Consider the following 24,159-nt stretch of genomic DNA (forward strand, 5'->3'; position numbering starts at 1 on the left):
TGTTCTACTTTGTATTTTTTTCTTCAAATTTCTCGGTCCTATGCACCTTGTCCTCTTTTTCAAACTTTTTTGTCCTACTTTGTTTTCTTTTTTAAATAAATTATTGTCCTACTTTATCCTCATTTGTCAAAGCTTTTTGTCCTACTTTTTGAAATTTAATTATGGTCACCCTACTTATACTGCGACAATATACATTGGTGAGTCGAAAAATTGCTATATTTATTTCTGCGATTAAATTATTAAAAGATATGTGGACATAAATCGGGTTTCTATTGACTCTTTGTAGTGTTATTTACTTTGAGGTTATAGTTCAACATTGCATCATTTTAACGTTGAATACTTTTAATTTTTCGTTCAATTTTGGAAAAATATGTGTACGATATGTTTCCGTTTCAAAATACTTTAACTTAACAATATTTTTATTTATAACTAATATGTAATAAGTCAATTAATTAAGTGACCCATCCCGCCCCAGTGCCTGGCTCATCCCGCGCACTAGTTCTTTATTTTCGATTCTAATTCCGCATATACTTTTTTAGTTACTTTTACCTGGCCAAAATTTTAATTAAATGTTTGTAGAATATATAACGTTTTACTCTCAAGCAATGAATTAGCAGATTTTAAATACGGACGTGAAAACGATAACTATGTTCATCTCGCCCTACCTTACCCTAATTTCACTAATGTAAAGTTGAATTTCCCTTCGATTTTTATTTGAAAGAAAAATAATAAATCGATTAAATATTCTATAGGATAATTCTCTGAGGCAGGGAATTATTTATTTCCTTGCAAATTTGATTTTTATCTTGACGCCTGAATCAACGTGAACGTAAATTTCTGATAGTCGTTATTCAAAAAATTTAAGTCTGGTAACATTGCGTTAAATAAAATGTTTTCTGAATATTTATTTATTTCTACACTCTATAAATCTGATTAAATGAAATTTCACTGATGCAAATACCTTGAAATGGGTCACTGATAATCAGTTACAAGTTACTTATTAATTAAGTGAAACAAACACTTTTGAAAATTGGCAGCACTACCGTATCAATTTAGCAGGCGTAATATAATAAGATTTTAGTTGATTCAATAAAATAATCGTAGTCAGAACGTAAGACCTGAAAATGTGATTAAAAATAAAAAAGCGAAAAGTTTCGATGCTACAAATTATAAGTATCCTCACACATTGCCTCACTTTCAATATTCGACTGTCACGTTCAGGGGCGGCCCAGAAAAATATTTCGAGTAGGGGGGGGGGGGTCAAAATATATATGTGTATATCCCATCCATAGCTTAGCGGCGCCGGCCTTTAATACGAAAGGCCAAAATTGTCGGAGAGGGGGGGGTTTAAGCCCTCTAAACACCTCCCCTGGATCTGCCACTGGTCACGTAACAGTGTACAATGTACATAGTAATTAATTTTTATACGAGTTAAATTACATTTTTTCCGCAGTTACTACCTGAATAAAAATGCTTCGACTTGAGTTCGACTTGAATTGCCCCCAATCAAGACATGCTGAAGTCGAAAAGTTCAAATTGAGCATGTCTCAGTTTTGAGACGGGACCAGACTTCAATCTATGTCTTGGAAACAAGTTTTTATGCCTTGAAAACATAAATTTATCTCTTGAGTCAAATTTTTATGATTCCAACACGTGCGATTTATGACTTCGAACATACCTGCTCTAACAAAAAGGGTAATTCTAACAGTCATAAAAGCTAATCTTTGTTAATGGTTAAACAATCTTGTATATTTGTGAACACTGTATATATACAGGGTGTCTAAAAAACCCGGGACGGTTGGATATTTCCTCAGGGAAATTATTTTTCAAAGAATTGAAGGTCATTCCTGAAGCAAATTTCAACGAAGAATTCAATAGTGACATTGATTTTGACCTTGAAGTTGACCTTCATGGCCTTTTAAAGGTCAAATTTGTTTTTTTTAATGGAAACCCCCTTTTTTTACATCTGCAATCGATAGAGTGGAAAATTCTACGTTCAGACACGTACCCCAGTCATAGGTCAATTGTTACGTTCAAGGTCAGTTAGAAGTTATTTGAAATTAACAAGGTTTTCCAACTGGTCAGTGCAATTCCTGAAGTAAATTTCAACGAGAAATTCATTGATGAGCTCTTTATTGATCTTGGTGATGATCTTCAAGGTTTTTTGAAGGGTTTTTCAAGCAGTTTACGTTTACGTTTAGCATTACCCAGGAACAACGACGTGGACATAGTAAATTCTGTTCCCTTTGAGGTACTTGATTAGCGTGAGTCCCCTTGCCTCTCACGTTTCGGGGTGCTTGATTAGCGTGAGTCCCCTTGCCTCTCACGCTTTAGTGAAGATGTTCGAACTGAAAACCTTGAGCTTCTTGACAAAAAGCTATGCGATTGTAAAAATGAGTCACAGCATTACGAATCATCTCCCTATCAATCAAAGAAGCCTGTTGCAGAATCCGATTCTGCAATTCATCTAAGCTTTGCGGTTGCATTGGGTATACTTCGCTCTTTAAATAACCCCAAAGAAAATAGTCGAGAGGCATCAGATCAGGAGATCTAGCAGGCCACTCGATTTCACCCCTTCTTCCAATTCACCTTTGAGGGAACTGAGTATCCAATATGCGCGAACCTCCCTATCGTAATGAGCCGCTGCTCCGCCCTGCGGGAACCAAATATTTTGAAAATTATCGCCTGTAATCTCCCTTATTCTTGGTACAATCTGGTTTCTGAGAAGCTCTTCATATGTACGGACATTGAGATTACCATCGATGAAGAAAGGGCCTATCAATGTGTCATTCAAGATACCGGCCCAAACATCAATCTTTTGTGGATATTGTGTGTGACTCTCCAACATCCAATCAGGATTTGTGTCTGACCAATATCTACAATTTTGCCTCTTAACTTCACCTTTTAAAGTGAAAGTAGATTCACCTGAAAATACTGTATTGTACACGAAAAGAGGATCTCTATCAATTCTGTCCATCATAATTTCACAAAATTCAACCCGACGATCATGATCGTCTTCACTGAGCTCTTGTACCAGAAGAACTTTGTAAGGATGGAAATTAATGCTTTTTACAATATTTCGCACTGTCTTAGGAGCAACGTCACGCTGATCACTAGCTCGACGTAAACTAAGGTGTGGGTTTTCAACAAATGCTTGAGCTATTTCCATCTGCATCTCCTCAGATCCTGCAGATTTTGACCCACCAGTTCTCTGAAGGCCCTTGATAGATCCATTATTCATAAAGCGCCTTACAGTTCTTTCAATTGTTGATTTTGGGACAGGATTTAACCCTTCTCCATTACGAAAAGTGCGATTAAAAAGCAAAGGAACTTGATCATAAGATCGAACTCGATCTTCCCAACCTCGCATCATTAATACAGATACCCTCTCTCGTTCCGAAAGTTTAGCTTGCGCCATAATAATCTTTTAGCGAAAGATAGTAAGTATGTACTCGTAATACGTAAATTTAGTTTCGATTCGTAATATTCGTATGGAAAAACGGTATAGGACTTATGGTAGCGCCTTAGGTATTGACTTAGGTATCTAAAAACGGTATAGAACTGTATAACTCTTCGGGGAGGAACAAAACTCTCACCAGAACATCTGAAACTTTTAATGAAAAATTTCCTTATGATTTTACAATATTTAAAACGCTGTAACCAAGATCAATACAGAGCTCAACAATGAATTTCTCGTTGAAATTTACTTCAGGAATTACACCGACCTCTTGGAAAACTTTGTTAATTTCAAATAACATCTAACTGACCTTGACCGTTACAATTGACCTATGACTTGGGTACATATCTAAACGTAGAATTTTCCGCTCTATCAATTGCAGATGTAAAAAGGGGGTTTCCTTAAAAAAAAAAACAAAGTTGACCTTCAAAAAGCCATGAAAGTCAACATCAAGGTCAAAATGAAGGTCACCATTGAATTCCTTATTGAAATTTACTTCAGGAATGTCCTTCAATTTTTTGAAAAATATTTTACCAGAGGAAATATACAACCGTCCCGGGACTTTTTAGACACCCTGTAAATTAAATCAACTTATTTACAGATTGTTATTTGTATTATACTTGTTTACCGATGATACCGAAAATGTTGTTTCTTTTTACGTGTTTCTAACGGCTTAGGAGATCCTTCTAAAAAGTTACAATTTTTATTTTTTTGAAGAAAATTTCTAAGGGCCCACCGATTCGAAATTTTTAAATTAAAAATAACTAATTTAATAATTGCAAATTTTTTATTCATCAAGTTTAATCTCATTTATGAGCCAGAAAAGGTTCGATAATCTCAGCCAAGACAAGGCTCGTCTTGAGTCAAGTACACGTCATCTTAGCCAAGACAAGGCTCAACTTAAGACAAGTAAACGCCGTTTTACCTGTCGTGGCCATAAAAGTAAGACGAATGCCTATGTCTACACTCAGTTTTGAGACGTAACCAGACATCGATGTCTTGGATACGAACTCAAGACATAACCAAGTCGAACTCAAGTCGGTCTTACGGTCAACTTACGGTCTGAAAAATGAATAAAAAATTATTGAATTAAGACATCATTTTTTCTATCTTACTAAAAGAATTATAACAACGCTTTATTATGTAACTTAAAGGTTATGTCTCACATGTGTTACTCTAGTATTGCTTAAATGGTTAGTGAATAAGTCAGAAATCACTGATTCATCAGTGAAATCTCCAGATACCATTTCAATAAGTTGAAATAAAGTAACATACATATACACATGGCAGCCTCTTATACTGAAGAGTCCTATATAGGATACTATATATATGTATCTAACTTCACCTGTTTGGACCCTGTCCAGATTCGCATTAGTAATGTATGGCAGATATACGGCTGAGCAGAAGTTTTTTTGGGTCCTCCAGGGGAACTTACATATGATCCTATAAGGGATTCTATGCCATTTCCTACAGGTGGCACCTATAGGTGAGACGTATAGGTTCCTACGTAGGTTTCTATATAGGAGCCTATATTGGAATTTTTAGTAGGGTCAACCGTTATAAAAAAAATCATTTATCCATAAGTTGTGAAATGCGTGTTTGTTTATTTGCTTGCTTATGAAAATTTTCAAAACTTAGAAATATATTTCAAGCAGGATCATGATTATAAGACGGTCGGATATAAATTTGGCAAGCAGACCACCTAACTTCACTTCGTTAAGTACTGAGGGGAAACACTGCCGTACGTCAGAAGGGGGATTTAAACAAAGATGGCCGGCGACAACGGGGTCACTTTGCAACTGATACATTGTGTTGTTAGTGAATTTTAATCGTTTTTCGTCCTTAGTATGTCAAAGATTTCGCTCAGCATTGCTGAAATTTGTAAATTTAGGTTATCCACTCCTTCGTGCAGAAATTTTGTGGAAGGAGAAAAGCTGAAAAGGTGTTACACGCTGGACACATCTTATTTTATGTAAAACAGCCGGATGATCAAACGAGCATAAAGCTAATTTCTTTTTGTTTACAATCGTCCAGTTTGTGGTACCAATTTTAAATACCCTTTCCCTGCTCTGCAATCTACAAGATGACACAACACATGTTTGAGGTTACCTTCTTCTCCAGTCTTAGAACATTTTCCCATTGCTTTCTCTGATCGATCATGTCTTCAGACCCACTTTTATTAACCACTTTAACTAAACCTTTTTTAGGCGAGGGAAATTGATGAAACTTAACATCTAGATTTTTGCTAGCCTTGCTTGAACACCCGAAAACAGAGCTAAATCTTTTACTTTTGCTTTTCCTCGGACTGAATTTCGTACCTAGATCGTCTATTTCTGTATTACCGGGCATTTTTTTAAATTTGATGATTTAAATCGTAGCATTCAAAAAACATATTTATATTCTACTCTGAATATCACCGGAATAGCACACAGCCCTTTAAAAAAGACCCCGTTATTCTAGTGTCAAATTTAACCACCAGATGACGTATTGCTGTATTTCAGATCCCAATACATTAGGTTCTTTCCATGAAGGTCCTAATGTCAAATGAAAGGCCATTTCCATATACATTTTGTTAGTTTGCATTTTGTCCTGTGTCATTTCGAAAATGTTGTTCGCACTTGGCACGCCAACCCTGATTGTGTAGCTATTTCAGCAAAATTTAAGTATACCGCCTGAACTATTGAAACTTATTCAGACCTTTGTAATTAAAAATAAGTCTGTAAATGGGGACTTTGTAAGTTTTCCATTAAAGTTGTTCTGTATTACATAATAGAACAAAATATAATTCCTTTTGAATGAAGCGTGGTTCAAATCGATTCTGTACACGACCTAAAATCCCCATCCGTGTGCATTCAATAAGAAAAGTTCCTGGAGGTAAAAGAAGAGATATTTATAAGACGTTCCTACAATGATAGGACGAATCAGGATTTTGTAGGAATAATAAAATAATTCCCAAAAGAGTTTCTGGCAGAGGACAAGTAGCTTTGTGTGTCGGCAGTTTATTTGGCTAACGTGTAAATAGGTGCGTGTTAAGCTCTCACAAAAGAATGCTCAGGTAGGATATAGTAGGTAGTAGGTACTTGGCCGGTTTCAGGCCTTCAGGTAAACGTAACCCAGGTACGCCAGGTGGTAGTCTCTTTTTTTATTTGTCCTCTCTGTCTTCCTTGTTGCTTCTCGCCTGCTTTTTTTTCTCTTCATCGACCAACAGCTGTTTCCCTACTCATAAAGGGAACAGGGAACTCTCCCTCTTGTCAACCATCCAGAGCCCCGTTCTCGCCCTTACGTGAACACTGGGCACATGTCCCACTTTAAATCGTTATGTCTTACGTGTCGTAACATGTGACTGTCGATAAACCCGACGGCAGTGCGTAAACAGCTTATTCCAATTGCAATACTTGCAGCCTTGTAGGAGAAAATAAAAAAGTTTCAATGAACTTCCATCAACAGGATAAAACAAAAGTTGGCTGAATGTGAACATAGGTCCTTAAAAAGAAAGTTATTATTTAATTCAAGAATTAAATTGTCACTCAAAATTGAATTATTTCAAACTAAGAAAATTTTTAATTAAATTTTGTATTCGAATGTTTTTTTAGTTCAATGTTTTCAAATTTTTCATTGTACTGGAAAAAACTCAAGCATTCTAGACATTAAGAAAATATAAAATTTGAGAATTTCAAATTGAAAACAGTGATGATTTAAAGAATTCTAAGTTCTAAGAAGGAATGAAAAATTCGCTAAATCTGGACTCAATTTAAATCGGAAAAAATCACTTCATAAGTTACATTTCAATTAAGGGATCATCTACTACTTGAAATTCCACAAGTTTGGTTTAATCCTGGGTAATTTCATTTGACCTATCTGTGCAGAATGAATCACAAAAAATTAGGTATATCATAACGAACAATTGTTACAATTCTTCTTTTAAAGAGCTTTCTTTCGAATGATTTTCTTCTTCTTTTATACATATTTTATTTGTATAGTCTTATATTTCTCCTTGCATCATTTGACAATATACAAAGTATTACATTATCAATTTACGAAAATTTAGTAAATTATTAAATTTATAGAAGACGTGCAAAAAATGAATTCGATTATTCGTAGTGCAAATAATGTCGAAATCGTAAATAGAAACATTCATGTTTGTATTGTATCAAATTGGATGAGTAAAATATATTAAATTTGACATTTTTGTAATGTGTTAAAATATGAACGGTTTTTGATTAAAAATCTATAAAATATTCAAAAAGACTGAGGTTTTGAATCAGACTTGATTTTAAAGCTAATTTGAATTAATTTTATGAATGGAAAAAATTGAATTTGATACAGAATAATTAACTAATAGAATTATTTTTTATATGATATTATTCTAAAATGCCGGATCTGATAGTGTCAATACTTAATTAAAATAAGTACTAATTTAACATTTTTAATTTAGAAAAATATATTTTTTTATCGAAGTGTCTATTGTATTAGAATAAAAGTAATTTAAAGTAATTTTTAGCTACGGCAATCAAGTTTGGAAGATTTGCGCTGTTTGTCTTAAAAAGCTTGACGACTGGTTACAACCTTTCATAATATTATACGATCATTCCAAATATCATGTTAATTTTATTATTTAGCACTCTTTTAAGTTCTGTTGCTTAAATTTCAAGAGTTTGATAATATTTCAGAATTAAAAGAAACTTTTTCCACTACTTTTTCAAAGCTTCATAAGCAGGTACCCGCTGCAGAAAATGCCCAATCTATAGAATCTGAAATACCTATAGCAGTAAAGCATAAAATTGAAAATTTGAAGATAAATGAAGCATTCTGAACTTGATTATACCCTGAGCGCCTAAGCCTAAGGCCCTAAGCACTTAAGTAAACGTCCTTCACTACAGAAATCTTTAATGTCCAAATGGTCCTAAAGGTGCAAAGGTTTCTGCCAGGGACATATTTACGATGCCTTGCAAATCACGATTTGCGTCTATTGTTAACAAATTACACACATTGCTGGAAATTAAAAATTGAAATTTCAAATATGAAATTTTATTATTTTATTTGTAGGTTATCACTTTACTATGCGCTATTTCTTCTACGATTTCCATGTATTAGTATTTATAAATTAGTATACATAAGTGTACTAAATTAAAAAATCAAGATGTCTTGCGATTTGAAAAAATGAAATGTTATTTTGCAGGAGTACAATTTCCATCAGTATACTAGTGTTTTAAAATATAAAAACCAAATAGAATTTTGTAGGTGTTTTTGACATGCCTGGAATGGTTAGTTAGAAGTTAATTATAGAATCGAAAGCAAGCGACAGTGGAGAATTTCTTCGATCTTGATTTGAAGGATGGCATTACAGAACTTGATAACTAACAAACTGGAAATATTTCAGGGGAGCGAAAATGCGTTGTGTAAAATCGAAATCAATATTAGAAAATAAAGCAAAAGTCCACTCTTAAGCTGAAATGTTACTAAAAAAGTTATTTATTTTCGAGAAAATGGATGTTTAAGTTCTCAATCTCAAAGTGACACTAACCGAAAATTCGAGCAGGTTCGGCTGTGGATTCCCATGCAAAATTCAATTTTCAGTTCAAGTAAAAAATAAAAAATAAAAGAAATGTGCTGCCGATATATTAAGTCTCTATATGCAGATTCATAAATTTTGATGTAAACAGTTAGAAAATTCCTTGAAAATTGACCGAAAATGTGTAGAGGAAAATTGCGTGATTTTTCAAATTTTTTGTTGGATAGCGATTGTTGGATCTGAATGAGTATAGAAAATCGCCGATTAAAAAAAAATTAACCTTTCATGAGAAAATCGAAGATTGAAGATCGAGATATCGCAGTATGATAAATACTCTGTAAAGAAAATCAGAAAAAAAATAAGAAACTAGATTTTTTTATCATATAATAATAAAGTTTAAAAATAACAATGCTAAAAGGTGGAAAAATAATTTTAAAACAATGTGCTTTTGATGTTTTAAGAATTTGTTATGCAGTAATTCAATTTTTGATCAATATGTTGGTAATTCAGTTCTGTACTGCTATCATTTATTTGTTGAATCTGCAAAGGACAACGGCCCAAGAGAATATAATCGAATAAACATTTGCTTAACTTCGATTATCGAACGAGAAATGTTATACAATTCCATCCTCGATTCCATCTGTTGAAGCAGGCAGATGCAATCTTAAAACTCCCCTCAAAGGTACAGCGTTTTGAAAAACGCAATCTATGGTTACAGAATTTTCCGTAACTTTAACCCCTTTTCCAGCTCGTTCAGGGCTATCGTTACGGAACATTCTGTAACCATAGACGGTGCCTTTGAACAATATTTTTATCAATTATTTAACAACGTTTCATAATATTCAAAACGTCCTTACTAAAAGTAAAACATCATATTTAACCAAACCGATTTTAAGTGATACCATCTATCCTTATTTCGGTTTCGCTTTAGCTTTCATTTTTTTTCTTTCAATTGTAGAAATGTAGATTATAGAAAATGGCTAAATCCCTTCTTGCACATTGCGTTAAGTAAAAGCAGCCAATGTTCTGGGGCTTCTGTTCGTGACACACGACTATAAATAGATACTGAGCAGCCACACCGTTATCGATCTTACATGGCATTTAGACTTTAGAGCGTTGGAAGCTGCCGTTGACCACATTTTTCTGATCACACCAATACCAGTCATAACTGAACATCTGGAATTTTCAGAAACTCGACGGCCCTCCAATGCTCACTTTCAGCCCAATCTGGCATTGCTCCTGCCATATGCGTGGAGAATTTGCGTGAAATAGATTACCCTTCTCATAGGAGAATGCATATATACCATTTCCCCATGCAGTCTACGGAAATGAAACGTGAATGCTAATATAAGTATATGTTTCGGAAAATTTATTATTTTAGAAATCAAAACTTGAAAGTTTCTACGTCCTCCTGGATTTTCAGAGAAATTTATGAACCCAATTATACCCTCCGTTCTGTTCACAATGCGTTTCGGTCATCTGCACCGCCTTGAGCTTGACAAATCGAAAAAGGAATCCAGTCTATCTATATTTTCTATGTACTGACTTTTGGAGTTTTGGAGGAAGCTGGATGCGAAAAGTAAAAATTTTTCTCTGTATATAATAAGAGACAGAAAGAGAGAGGGGGGAAAACGTGTAATTCTTATGCACACAAGGGGTTTTCGTGGGAAGCTCAACGTGCAGCAGCTGCTATAAAATGTCCGGACAGGTTTTCACATTTGGAACCCTACACTTTTTTTAGCAAATTAGTTTATGAGAATGGGACACTTTAAATCTTCAATGTAGTCACTTTTATTTTTCGTTTTACTGTTTAAGCGAAAGATGTCTCGAAATAGTGTAAAACAATACTCTAGAAGGTTACACCTTAAATTCAGAAATGAACTTTAATTCAGGAAAAATGTATTTGAATTTATAAGAAGGCCAGTGTCTAAATTTCAAAATTTAATCATAAGTTTTCTTAAATTTAGGTCAACTTTACTTGAATTCCGATAAAGGACCCTGCACAACATGTATGGAAAAATCCTTTTATTGAAATGATCTTATTCAACTGAATGGTCTTTTCTTATATTACCATGAAATTCATTTTATTATATAATAAGGATAGAGTGACGATCTCCTTTGGACTTTCTAAGATTTGTTTGAGTAATACAAATCTTCACAATACAAATCTTCAAGATTTGTATTGCTCCAATCATTTTAAAAATGTACAAATTTCTATCTTTTTTACGAACTGTTAGAATTTCCTAAACGCAGTTCCTGATAATTTTAGATTTAAATATAAACAGAGAATTCTTATTTGTGCGATTTAATTTATATAATTTGTAAATTGGCAACTCGTAGGATTCGAGCCCTCGAAGACTGCTGAACTCCTCTGCTTCTAAACAGAAACCGAGAGTACAAATAAACACGCACAGCCGTTGAGGCAATAAAATATAAGTTTTACAACCCCTCCCTCCCACTCTCATCAGACGAACGCGAGCCACGCATACAGGCAGATTTACAATAATATATTAATATGTGATGAATTTTTCTCGTATCCGAGACCGAGCCTAATAGTTAGTGAGATCTAATATACTTCGTGACTTCCTTAAGGACAAATGTTTACCCTGTGAGTACTAGGAATAGCTTTTTATGTTGAATGTTGGTGTAAGATTGAAGAAAAGCCATTTTATCCCTCCTTCCCCAAGCTTTAAGAAAAAATTAAGAAATTTCATATAAAACTAATAAAGAGTCTAAGAATCACACCATTAAGCGTGACTCAAACGGTGGGGAAGGGAGTAATGTGTGAAAGCGTTTATATAATTTTTATATTGATCTAGAATTCTCATGCACCCTAATATCACTTATAGAATATTCAAATATTACTGTCTGATGTTTTCTACATTAATAATTCCAAATTCAGAATGATTAGTTTATAAAATATTCATTTATTATTGCACAAGAAACAAAATAAAGAAGGGAGATAAGCAGCGCTGCCAATATCAACACAACTCATTGCCAACATAAACCTAATAAAAGCCGCGCTAAAATTTGAATCGATTATCGCATAAAATCATAAAATCGACATTACGTAACGCAGTTTATGACCTCTCCCACATGTAACACTTCGTAACAAATCGTCCTCCCCTCCCCCCTCCCATGGCGCGTTACGTAATATGTGAACGGCCCCTATTTTCCGCCATATTTTTCGGTCCTGGTATACTTCTCTAGCTTCTTTCACGTCCATGCATTTTTTCATGCAAGCTCTCGTGCTTCTGTGGCTTTTTATGTCTCTTCTAACTAGGGTCTTATTCACAAATTCTGACCATTCTTTCCGCGGTTTGCCTCTGAGCACGCTGCCATTTACTTTACCTTGATACACTTGTTTCGTTATAGTCGTTTCTCGGGCATTCTCTCAACATCCCCGAACCATCTTCACCGATTTTTTTCCCATTTGTGAAAACGTTAAATATTTTAATTAATATCCATCGAGGTAAGAGCGAGATAAAAAATGAGCCAAATGATTATAGAAGTTTAATAATACTTTTTGTGTTGTATTCCATTGATGTAACATCCACCGCTGTAACCTTACTATTGGCTTCTCCTCGCGGAAAACCGATAATAAACCATTACCGTTCGGAAAAATGGTTCTTAAAAAGGTATTCAAAAGTAAGGTTTTTAGATTCATAATTTTAGTTCATATACGCAGATATGAAAATCAGATAATATAATATTTAACGTGTTGATCACAGAGTTTCAAGCGATCGTCTACAACTTTACACTGTTAGAAAAATCTGATCGAAATTTAATAAACGTTTGAGTAAAATCATTTGCATATACCGTAAATTAAATTCAATATATCATCATCTTGTATAATTAACATACATATATAATTGTACATTAAGGTGAGTAAAACAGATTGCGTAAAAACTTCAAGTTCTGTTATGCCTTAAAATCTTATACAATATATAAAACTAAATTAATAATCTAAACTTCGTCGACTATATTGTTATATATAACCAAAGTGCAACGTAGGTTAGGTCTCTTAATTATTCGGTTGAATCAACTTTTACATTTAAAACCTAGTGTGGATGCTGAACTGGAAACCACATCTTTTTCTATTATTAAAAAAAAATGACTGCCAATATTATTTTTAATTTTTGTGTAAAGTAGAATCATCTTACTTTTATAACAATTGATCAACATAGATGATGTATTTATGACATTTAATGTACAGCTGCTTAGTGGCGATTTCATATACCGAATTTCTAGATTTAATATAGAAAAATGCATATTAAATGTATTAAAATGGCAAACATTTTTATCATCGTAGGTATGATGTAGGCTTCAGGAATGGTACACACTCAGAAAAAAGTTTGGTTCATTCAAAAAAGATTTGGTTTGATCAAACAAATAAATACATTGCTATATGGTCAATCAAATGTTTGGGTAATAAATTTTGGGTAATAAAGTTTGGTTGATTACAAGAAGTGTTTTTCTTGTACCAAAATTCAAAATGTTCTGGATGTTGTTACAGACCCTAGTTTTGCCATAAATTTGACACTGAATGGCCCGGTGTTCATGGAACTCATTTTTTAAATAAATTTATGACACGACGCACCATCTTTTCGACTATTTGCGGCGCGCAAACTGTCCACCAGCGTGGACTGACGTAATTTGTTTCGGTATGTTTAGTGTAGATAATAAAAGCATTTGGTTGAATCAACCAAAATAACTCTTTGCTTCAACCAAAACATTTTCTAATAAATGATATATTTTGCTCAACACATTTATTTGGTTGAATCAATTAAACATGCTCAAATAAATAATTACCTTAAATTTACCAAATTAATTTGTCGTGTTTTCTAAATATAATCAAAAGTTTATTTTAGCTCAACAATTTTTTTAGTTTCAATAAACAAAGTAGGTTGAAAAAACTGTTTTGTAGAATGACCTAAATGTTTTCTCTGAGTGCAGAGTGAAATCTTTGCTGATTTTTTTTTCCTGGGAATATCCTTAAATAACTTTTCAGTTTTTTCTAATTTTCCTCATTTCTTCGGTTTCTTTTCTAATGAACACACATCTACTTAGTATAGACCCAGTGGAAAAATGTCTTGCGTTCCGGCGTTCATGTTAAAGTGACAGATAATCGTAAATTTATGAAATATTGCCTATTTTTAACCATCACAAGCTAAAATAAATGCTTATTTCTGATCCGAGAAAGTTTAAAAAAATACATATCTAGCATTATCCACATACAGGGTGTCCACGCACCGGAATTTTTCCAACAATTATGCAACCCGTCTGACACTCCAGTACTATACTTATGGTCGTGTCATCCGGGTTGCTTACTTTTGGATAAACTCCATCGTGGACAACCTGTGTATGTGGAATATGGATACAATATGCATTTTTTACAGCTTATCCGGATCGGAAATAACCATTTTCGCGCCCGTGTGGAAAAATGTCATGTCTGTCTGGTGTCAGGTCTAGCTTTATCTAGACTTTCAATACTGCAACATCTGAACTAGCTCAGTTCTGGCGCTAGTCTTTTCCAGGTCTGACTTGATGTAGCGCGTCTAGTTTGGAAGGTCTGGTCTCTTGCAGGACTGGCACTGCTCATATCTATCTAAGAACAATAAAGGTCTAAGTTTGGCCTGGAATGTTTGGATTGGGCTAGGAAAGGGGAAGGTAAGTGACCTGAGTTATTTTTATGTCCAGCCTTAATGGTGCCAAAAACAAATGCACATATGTACCAGTGGCCACCGACTTGCACAGATGGGCTCGTGCATAGTTGCTCCGTGCACAGTTGTCCATCACCCAGTTGACAACCTGACCGTTAGTGATTTACAAAAATGCTGAAGGTTCAAGCTCAAATAGGTTCTAGTTCACCGAAAAATTCGGGTACCCACAAATTTTTTTCTTCTCAAAGCGATCTGGGTACCCCAAAGGTATCCGAAAAGTTAGGATCCAGAAATTCAAAAAGTATTTTGATTTCACAGAATTCATGGAATTCCAAGGAAATCAAGGAATTGAAGGAATTTCGGAATTGAAGGAATTTACAGAATTCTAAGAATTAATGGAATTCAAGGAATTTACATGATTCAACGACATTCACGGAATTTACGGAATACAAGGAATTCGTAGTGTTTAAGAAATATATAGAATTCAAGTTGTTAACGGAATTCACTGAATCTAAGGAATTCACGGAATTCGAGAAATTCACCAAATCCAAGAAATTCACGGAATTCCTTTCCTTTAATTCTATAAATTTCTTGAATTTCGTGAAACCCAGAATTCCCCAAAATCTTTGAATTTCATAAACTATTTGAATCCCGTGACATCCGTGAATTTCTTTAGTTGTGTGTGTTATTTCAATTTCTTAAATTTCGTGAACTCACTGAATTCCGTGAATTCCTTGAACTGCTAGAATTCCCTGAAACTAAACAATTCAAGGAATTCTAAGAACTCCAAAAAAGTGCAAGGAATCCAGGGAGTTTAAATGCATTTCGGATTCTCGTATATTTCGAAGACCCGAAATAATTTGAGTATTTGAAGCTTTCGAGATACTGCAGTAATTCCAGTACTACAAACCTTCCAGAACCCGAAAATGTTTGAGTGCTCGACAATTTCGAGCACTCGGTTGGTTTCGAGAACCCAAGATAGGGCGGGTTCTCGAAATTTACTAATACTTGAGATGTGTCGGGTACTCGAATTTTTCGTGTTCTCAACAGCTCTAATATTCGCGAGCCATTTTTGTAATCTAATATACTGCCCCGTAAAGTCCAATAACCACAAAATGTTCCTATTGGAATTTGAAAAAGATAAAAATTTTGGTAAAAAAAACCACGATGTTCTCTTCCTGACACCCGAAAAACTTTAATCGAAAAATTTGTAAATAAAATATAATCCCCCCCCCCCACCCCCCTCCAAGACGTAAGAAATATCTCGATTTTCAAACATATCGTCAGGAGCAGAAGGCCGTTAGTGATATCATCGATCATCCTGAAGCACCTGGATCGTTTGACGCCCAACTGTCGTACCACTAACGTACGTAATCGATGTCGATCTGTGTCTGTACTGAGTGACTTTCTCTCTCATTGTGAGGAGCTAAAAGAAACACATAACGCACCGTCCTCGCTGGCCTCTTTCCATTTCCACACGTATCTCTCGTTTCAGCTGGAGAACCTGGAGAAACGAAAAGCTCCAGGGGCTTCCGTTCTCGAAACCTTGAGGCGAGCCTCGGTTTCCGCCAGGTTCATTGTTCAATGGCGCAGGAAGAGCGGTAGGTGGAACCTTTACAAGCAAGAAAAATTTGTAAATAAAAAAAAAATTGGCGCAACCGAAGTCTATTGACGTTCTTTACATACAGACTTTTGTAAGCTCATGCCCTCTTTTGCTCTTTTTCTTCTCTCTTTAACTTATCCTCTTTACTTTTTACTTCTCTGTTTCGCTCTACTTTTCAAACGAGTGCAATATTATTCCACGAAAAATAAACAGGAATGTGAGGAGAATATATTTTATAATTATTCAGAAGTGCGTTGATATCTAAGTAATCAGTATAATATATTTATCGATACAGAGTTGATGCATACAAATACAGTAAAGGAGTCAAGTTAGACGTTAAAAATGAAAAAGGTCAAAACCACCGATTTTGATGAAATCTTTTGGATTATGTTGCTAAAAATGTCTAGTTTAATATTAAAAAATCAAATCTTTATACTAATTTGAAAATGCATTTTTTCAAAAACATTTTTAAAAATCCTAGCTCATATCTCCACATGAGGTGGTTTTTGGATAAAAATGCATAGAACTTAAGTTGTAGAAAGGGAAATTCTATATAATTTCAATTTCGTACACTTTCATCCAGAAATGAGCCTGTTTCGAGATATGAGCTACGATAGGAGCGTACGACCCGCGCGGTGCAACCCACCCCCTAACTTCTTATGCCTTCAGGAATATGCATGTTTAAATCGCTTGAAATCTGCAGTGGAATTTCATAGGTTCTAATGAATCCCTTTTAAATTTTGTGAAATGGTAACAGTGCACTAATAAACGTACCCTAGTGCACACTTTTGATGATAGAGAGCTGAAAAAAAATCCTAACCTCAAAATAGTGCACGTACATACAATTTTTATTCAGCATAATAATTTTTTTTTCTTATCCATCAAAAAAGAGGCCAGGGACGTCCGTTATGATATTTTATAACATGTCCGGATTCAGTTTTTCACACGAAACACCACATTCAGTGGAAAGTTTGGGATAATAAATAAGAAGCACTAAAAAAGATGAGTCTGGACCTAAAATTTAATAATTATGAAACAGAAAGAAATATTATTTATAAAAAAACTTTTTTCATAATTATAAAAATTTAGGACCATACAAACGTTTCTTAGTGCTTCGTATTTAATGTTCTAATATTTCAACTTGATGTGGTGCTTCGCGTGAAAATAAGTTAGGAATTAAAAAAAGTGTCGGTAAGGTAGGAAACTGGTCACATGACCCACTCATCACATGATCTTAAGGCCATTTTATACTTGCCTATGTCATACGTCTCCTAGCATACCAACATTTGATAAATGAAATAAAAGTCTCTAAGGAACGTTTACATATTGCCAAATTGGTGGAACTACAACAACAAAAATTCCAAAACTTAAAAAAAAGTTTTTAATCCTCAAAATTTTGAAGTATACAAACGTTCTTTAGTGCCTTTTATTTAATTTGCCAACTGTGAAACTCGATATCTCAAATTACGTAAACGTAATTTTTTATGAAAAAATGTCAGTATAGATGAAATCGTATGACGTGAGTATTCAGTACATGACCTCATCACAAGCTTCACTTTTGATTATCGAAGTTAAGCAGCGATTGGTTCGCATACAGTGTGGGGAGACGACGTGCTAGTGAAGGGTGTGTAATATTTATTAGTTTATAAGATACCTTCGTTATCAAATTTACACTTATACTGATGTACTAATATAATGCAATGATACACAGGGCTTCGTTGAAAAATGGCGTCACACTATTTTTGTCATTTACCACCCCCTCCCCCATTAATCATTGCGTCCATACCGAGGTCCATACAGAAAAATTTATGGAAAAAGGTCAGGACTTAATTAAACCTGTTTTCAAATTTACAGAATGTATTCGCATATTCAGCAATATTCTAAAATGTTTTTAAAAGCTTAAAAGCTCTTCCGTATTAGGATTTTTTTATTGCAATTTTTTTTACATTCATAGTATGTTCTGAAATGTTTTGGAATAATAGAATGCTCTAGAATAGAATAAGCTGGCATGGTTTTTAAGACTCTCGAATATTATGGTATTTTCCATAAAATAATTTTATAAAATTCTTGATTGTTCAACTTAATAAAAACTAACCCTCTCGCACGTGAGCCAAATCTTAAAAGGAAAATTGAATAATAATATAATGATATTTTTTACATTCTAATGAGAACATTTTTATGAAGAATCTAGGAAAACTACTCCATTTTCTTCCTCCTAGAAAAATAATAAATCAGGATTAGTTCAGGTATCGTCATCCCGCAGGCGTCTTACAAATCGACCTTACAATTTGGGATGGTGCGGTTTCTGGTTGAATTCTTAGTTCCAGGCAAATTGGAAGGACCGAGAGTCTGGCAGGAGGCTGGATTCTGCTCTATGCGTTTATGTTTTTAAGTTATAGAAATATTTGAAGACTATATGCTAAGAATTCAGGGAGTCAACTGTAGTCGTTGTTACTAGGAAAAGCCTTTTAGCTTTTAGTATTTTAGCCGACTCAGAAGCGAGCAATGCGGTTCTATTTGCAATGTGCATGTTCGTTCCGATCGAAATCGAAAAAAATATCCTCAGCTCTCTGCTTCGTATCGTACGTTATAGCCCTGCACCCGAGAGTCAGGCCAAGCCATGGCATGGCAAAGTTGCCAGTTTCGCAAAGCGACGACAATGATTGCAAAGGCAACCGGTTGAATGCGCTAAAAATACAAGACGGAACGCTGAATAGTTAGTTAACTAGAAACAGTTGAATCCTTAAGTCTTCAGCCACACATCACACGTATGGGACTGGCGCCATAGTGTAAGGTAAGAGAGACAAGTCATTAGAAAAAAATGAAAATCGAAAAAAAGTGATATAAAATAATTGATGATTGACTTTCATTGTCAGTCAATTGAATGTAACTTCGAAGAGAACGAAGTCAAAGTTGAGAGCCTCAACCTGCACGAAAGACGCGAGAACCTTCAACGATTATCCTCCTGACCTTGAGGTATTCCTGGATTGTTGTCCCTTCTAGATGTCATCGTACTCTTCATTATTAATGAATACAAAATTATTGATTTCGTTCGATTTTATCGAAAAATTATGTCTTGTCTATTTGTGAAACCAATAAAAGCCTCCAGTAGAAGGGATATTTTCAAATATCACACTTCCCGAAAAATCTGGTAATAATGTATTTTTTTAAATTAAATTAATTTATGAAGTAGTATCATTATTGTTTGAATTCTTTATACACTAAAAAAATTAGTTTCGAAAACAACTAAATGCATTTACTTGGATCCTATTTCTTAGCATCAAAAAAATATTCTTTAAAAGAAGTATTTTTTATTTAAATCAAACATATATCTTTTGTTGATCTAAAGAAATTAATTATTTGGCTGCATTTTCTTAATAAAAATAAATATTTCTTTCATTCAAGAAAATGATTTTATTAATTCAAAAGGTATTTCGTTGAAATGTGATTAGTCGTTCAAAGAACTATTTGATTCAATCAATTCAATTCTTAGAATTGATTCAGACGCATTTGGACCAATTAATTCGTCCATGCTTGAATCAAGCGTTCAGGTTATTCAAATCAAATAAATAATGATTTAATTCAAAATAATATCAATCAAATTAAAATAATATCCATTTGTTACAAAGAGATCATGCATTTATACCAATAAAGCATTTATTTAGATTTAGATGAACAAGATATCGTGCTTACATAAATATTTATTTCTTCAGTTGAAGGCAATGTTTTATTTGATTACTAAAATTAAAGTATTAATAACAAATAAACATTTATTCCAAAAAAGTAATTTTTTGATCAAACATTTAATAATTTTTCGTAATTTGTTTCAATTGAATACTTCTTTCGATGAAATAAGTATATGTTGTTAAATTAAATATCCATGTTTTTGATTCGAAGAAATATTTCTTTAGCATTTATGGTGAGGGTTAAGTCGGCTTTCCGCCTTAGAGTTTCCATTTTGCGGTAGCGTCACACAGTGGGACGAAATCGCGCAAAGCTGGCCAAAAGTCAGATTATTTAAAAAATTATTTTTGAAAGTTGGGATTATCTCAGCGATAGTTATAGACTTCGGTCAATCGATATAGAGCGCCCAAATATTTCTAAAATGCTCTTGGCCTTACTTTAAACGTGCGCTTCACGGACGCAACGTTCTGCGCTCTCCAAGTCGAAATAATTCTGCAGAAGTAAACCGATTCACACGTTCGAACGTGGAATCTGTTCTTGATAATAAGTACAATTAAATCTCTAAATTAAAAAATTTAAATAATTGATATTTTTCCTTGAAATTGTTATAAACTTATAATAGAAATTTTTCACATAGTTAGCAAGCAATCGTTTTAAAAAAAGTACTGAAGTAATTTTGGCCGCGAGTGACCGCCGAGTTATATTTTTAAATGAGTCAATAGAAACCTATTGTAACACATATATGAAAATTGGCTGCTACTTTGCAACTTTGTTCTTGATCTGAATTTTTCTTTGACGGCCGTAGCGCAGACGCACAATGGGACGAAATCGCGAAAAGCGGGCTAAAAGTATAAAATGTTCATAAAATGAACCAAGTTTCGTCACTTACTGGTTTTTTGGGTCGCTGATTACGAATCCGATGTTAAAAATTCCAAAAAAAAATGGCGGATCCAATATTATGATAATTTCAAAAAGTTATTTAGCATACTAGTCCGCTATATTGGATCCGCCATTTTGTTTTTGGAGTTTTTGACATAAGTTTCGTAATCAGCGATCTTGAAAACCTCCTGATACCAATTTTCAAAAAAAAATATTTAACATACTCGTCCGCCATATTGTATCCGCCATTTTGTTTTCATCCATTACGCGAAGACGTAATGGATGTGAAAAATAGTATCGCACTATTCCTGGAAAATTTCTGGACTTTATCATCATTATTCTTCGATTTATTGAAATTTCCTATACATTATCAAAGGAGTATTCTAGCAACGTTCGATAGAACCCATGTAGAAATTCCGATCGGAGTTTATAGGGCCCTGGGTAGATTTCCCTATTTCTAATCGGGCGCCCGTCAGGGAAAATGGAGAGGGCCTGACTAGTTCTGTAACGCTGTTTTAGCCAGGTTCTGGCTAGAACTTCTGAGTAGGCCCTAACGAGAGTGCCCTTTTATCACCACATGATAATAGACTCCATCTAGACCCTTTCTCTTACCTGATGAATATTTAATTGATATGACAAAAAAGTTATTTAAAAAATAAATATTAATTGATTGCAAGTATTTTGACTTTAAATATTAATGGTCCCTATTTAGAGTCAATGCATATATTACATTTTTAAACATTATATTACAAATTAAAGTTCTAACGCTATGAAGTATCGAACACCTACATCTATACCTAAATCTATTGCCTAGCATTCGGGAGTCTTAACCATTATGCTAAACATTCGAGTTGATAGTCGATGAAAAAGCCATAGTCATAAGCTACAGATCAAAAAATTTTGAACTCTCTTTTTCTAATTAAATAGTCATTATTATACGACATTATGTAAATGTAAAATATAAGAACTGTTAGCAGGAATATCAATAAAATAATTTATAAATAAATTATTGTAATCGATTGAAATTTTTGTTCCTGTAATAGTTTGTTTTTTCCCGTTGCAGACTATTTTAAAACTTTTAGAATGACAGGAAATGTAATTTTTTCTGAACTTTTACAGTTTTTCATAAGAACGGAATTTTTTCTTAACAAAAAAAGGATAAGGTAGATTTGCCACACCTATATACGAGGCACGAAATTCTTCACTAGAACCTGATAGGACACCCATCAGTTTTTTCTAGACTAGATATTCTGATAGAGGCCCCAATCAGTTTTTTCTGTACTAGATATTTAGATAGGGGCCCCAACCAGTTTTTTCTAGGCTAGATATTGTTATAGGTTATCTGCATGGGAAATATTCGAAAACATGTTATCAATATATTGCGTCAATATTCGACGGGAAAGTTCCGCACGTTTAACCAGGGCAATATTCGATCTACCTATTCCATATAGGAAGAATTTAGGGGAAATTCAGGGCTATGATTTAAAACCAAGTTCGACAGGAATATGTTTTAAACATATTTAGGGCCACGTTACGACAATATTCCTCAAAAATATTCATGTCTCATTAGACGAGAATATTCCCGCAACGTATAGGACATGTCAATGATTCCGAAAAGTCGATACAATATTTCATTATTTCATTACTTAATTAATTCATTTTTTCCGATCATCTGATCATTTTAATTTCGTTTCTTACCCCTATTAAATAGTTTTAATTGTAAGTTATAGATTTAGAAAAGTACATTTTGGACGTTGTGGTTGATACGAAGTAAATAACCAGGAGTATTTTGACCACTGAATATAAATAAAGTTTTAAAAATGAATAAATAATAAAAATAGAGAAAATACGATCTAAACCAAATACAAGGTACGTGCTGTTTCTCTCGGCCTACTATATGTACCCCTGTATAAGTCAGATCGTTCCCTTAGGTTAGGCTGAGTAACATATGTCTTTCTGATTTCCGGTTTTACAGAACCGTCAACCGTGTGAACCTTGTGTATGTGTGTGTGTGTGTGTGTCGCAATCACTTGGAGTTGAGACCTTGGGACATTAAACATTTTCAATGTCTGAAACAAAATCGATCTTAAGATTAATCTTTAATGCGGTATAGCTTCTACTTCATAGCAGTAAATGGGGGACATGATCCTCATCTCCTTTCCTTTTTCATCGTTAAACTTTACATCACCGATCCCCGAGGTCGAATCTGTATCGCTAGACTCAGTACTGATCATGATGAAAAAATCGACTGAACTCTGTATCAGGAATGTTATTAAACTCAAATCTGGCAAAGAAAAAGTTTTCTTTCCAAGGTTCGCTTTTATGGCACCCAGAAAAATGTACTAGGTACGTAGACTTCTCATTCAATGAACGCAAAAGGACGAATTCAATGAATTGCACTTACTAATTCGAACTTTATAATTAATTGCACGTACGACCTTCTGTAAGATATAATTATATGGTTTTAGATTTTTATGGTCGTCATTTGATCAGAAAACTTTTATATTCCAAGGGAAAATTTTCAAGAGCTTCAATCTAGGTAGTAACATACAAATTAGAATTATATGGTCTGAACATTCTAATTTTTCGGTTTACACCAAAAGTATGAAAATAAGATAATTTATATTACTAAATGTGTTACTCATATTTGTTTCAAAAATTTAATGTCTGAATTTTCAAAAAACTTATTCATGTAAAAGTCTCTTTTTGACGGTAAAATTAGAATGAAAAATCAAACTAAAATAAAAATCAAATAAAACTAAAATTAAAAACCAATATCATTACAAATTAGAAATATATGGTCTGAACATTCTAATTTTTTGCTCTCTGAATCTGAATTAGTGAAAATTTCACTATTTCCATTAGTAAATGTATGGTTTACTAACAAAATAGCAATATTTTGAGGTTTTACTTTTAAAATAGTAAGATTTTACTATCAAATTAGTAAAAATTTTACTAATATCAATTAGTAAACACGGTTCATTATTATTTAGTAACTTCGATTTACTAATTCAATAGTAACCGAGCGCGAGGACTAACGAATTAGTGAACGGTGGTGAGTTCGACCAATCAGAAGTCATTTCCTTAGATGGCATTCTGCCGTTTCGCGCCAGTCCATAGCGCCAAGCGATGCCACGCCATTTGAAGTTATGCTGGGTTATGCTTCGTATCAAAAGGGATGTGAAGCTGCGCCGAAGGTCTCAAAATGTTGAATTGTGGTAAATAAGTGTATAAAGGAAAGAATTTATTCTGGTGTTATTGACTAAGTACATAATAATGGTACTTCGTCCAGCAATATGAAAAAAGTTGTTGATTTGTTGGACGCAGAAACTAATTATGGTACAAGTAGGCAAGGAATTAA

The sequence above is a fragment of the Belonocnema kinseyi genome, chromosome 8 (assembly GCF_010883055.1).
Source record: "Belonocnema kinseyi isolate 2016_QV_RU_SX_M_011 chromosome 8, B_treatae_v1, whole genome shotgun sequence".
NCBI classification, from domain to species: Eukaryota; Metazoa; Arthropoda; class Insecta; order Hymenoptera; family Cynipidae; genus Belonocnema; species Belonocnema kinseyi.